Here is a 2,364-nt window from a genome sequence, read left to right as displayed (position 1 = left end):
AAGGGCAGAGCTGGAACGATGGGGTTTGGGATAAAACAAAGAAAGAAAAGGCTGAAAATAGGAAGGCAGGCAAAGAGACAGGTAGAAATACACTGAAAAACTGCTTCACCTTCTCCATGACAGACCATATTCAGGGGACAGCCCAGCCTTCCCAGGCCGGTGGGGGAGACCACAGGATGGGACCTGTTGGGCTAGTTTTGTCCTAAATTGTCAAGAAGTTCATCTTCTGTCTAGCCTTGGGCTTTGTTTATTTTATTATTTATTTTGCTATGATAAAATGACTTTGGGGAACAAGGACATGGGAACTGCCCCACCCAGGTGCCCACCTGTATGTGGGGCACCTAGACCTCTAGAGATGAGAACGGTTAGGACAGGCAGCCCCTGTCTCCTGGACTCAGCCAGACAAGCCAGGCTCAAGCCAAGGTTGGGGGCCCTCATGTGGCACCCTATGGAATAGCAGCCGAACCATAGCGAACACCCTGGCTCCACCCAGGGCACAGCGCAGGGAACTAGGGGGAGGAAGGGTTGCCTAGGGAGGAGCTAGCATACCCATTTCGCAAAAGCAGTGTGTACATCAGCCTGCGTGCTACTATGTGATATCTGTCATGTGACTTTAGGTCAGCATGTGTATGCATGTGCATAGTATGTATATAGTGTAATATGCCAGTGCGTATAGTATATATGTATAGAAGGCTTATGTCTGTGTACACATGAAGATCATTGTATGCATGTGTGCTATTGTATGTCCATGAATCTCATTGGATATGTATCTGTGTATGGTTTTGTGTGGCACCGTATGTCTATCTGCCACAATGTCTATGTGCATACAATTATGTGTATGAGCCTGTTTGCAAATTGTAACATCATGCCATAAATTACATATATATATATGTATATCCCATTAACAGACATGTTGGCATGTAATTATGTGTAATAGCATACAATGATATATGTACATAGTAATGATTTACTTGCCAGGCGTGATGGTGCCCGTCTTTAATTCCAGCACTCGGGAGGCAGAGGCAGGCGGATCTCAGTGGGTTTGAGGCCAGCCTGGTCTACAGAGTTCCAGGACAGGCAAGGCTACACAAAGACACTCTGTCTCAAAAATCAAAACCAAAATGGTATGGATGGATATATATCTTTTTCACACTTCCAAGTCTAAGGGGCATTGGCTCCAGGATCATCTCAGGGTACCTTGCCAGGTTCTCAGACACTTAAGTCCTTTATATAATGTGGTAAAATACCCTGAAATCACTCCTAGATTGTTTATAACACCTATTTTATAGTACAATGTAAACGCTAATTGTACTGTACAACTGAAGAAATCATGAGAATAATGACAAGAAAAGTCTAAACATTGTAAGTGGACACGGCTTCCTTCCCGAGACAGGGTCTTATGTAGCGCAGGCTGCCCCTCTCCCACTTTCGGGGATTACAGGCATGTACCACATACTTGGCTTGCAATCAGAAACACATTTTTTTTTTCAGTCTGGCCAGTAGAATGACTCCGTGGGTAGAGATACTTGCCCCCAAGCCTGACCACCGGAGTCTGATCCCCAGGAACCACGCGGCAAAAGTGGAGAACTGACTCCTTCATGAAAGGTGTGCTCTGGCCCCACACGCATGCCACAGCGCATGAGCACACACACCTGTACTCACACACACTAGTAAGTAAAAATTTCAATCCATACATGTGGAAATCCATACAGAGATCCCGACTCTCATTGTTTGCCATGTATGTACATGTCACTGTATGTACATGAAGCCACTGTATTTATGTAAATGCCACTATATGACTATATTCTTTGCCATTATATATATATATATATATAGTTATATATGTGTGTATATATATCATTGTGTATGTAAGTACTATTGAACATGTGTCTGTCCTAGGTGACTTCATACCCATATGCCAGCCACGTCTCAGAGTTGTATACGCCACAGCTTGGGCATGCTGCTTGCATCTGTGTACAGGGCCTGGTGAAATGCATATGAATGGTGATGTGTGTGCGCTTTGTTGATTAATACCTATGACCTGCCTATGTGTGCGGTGCTAGCGGGCACACAGTGTGCCATTGTAGGTCTAACTCTTCCACTACACAAAGGGTCCTCTAGACCAGTGGCTCTCAACCTGTGGGTCACAACCCCTTGTTTGGGGAGGGGGGGTGTCTAATGACCCTTCCACAGAGGTTGCTTAAGACATTGAAAAAAAAACTCAGTTATTTACATTGCATTTCATAACAGGTGCAAATGTTTAGTTATAACGTAGCAACAAAATGTTTTTTTATGGCTGGGAATTCACCACATGAAGAACTGTGCTAAAGGGTTGCAGCATTAGGAGGGTTGAGAACCCCGGCT

The sequence above is a fragment of the Acomys minous genome (assembly GCF_964271855.1).
Source record: "Acomys minous genome assembly, chromosome: 12".
Lineage (NCBI taxonomy): Eukaryota > Metazoa > Chordata > Mammalia > Rodentia > Muridae > Acomys > Acomys minous.
Note: the sequence above shows the minus strand (reverse complement) of the source record.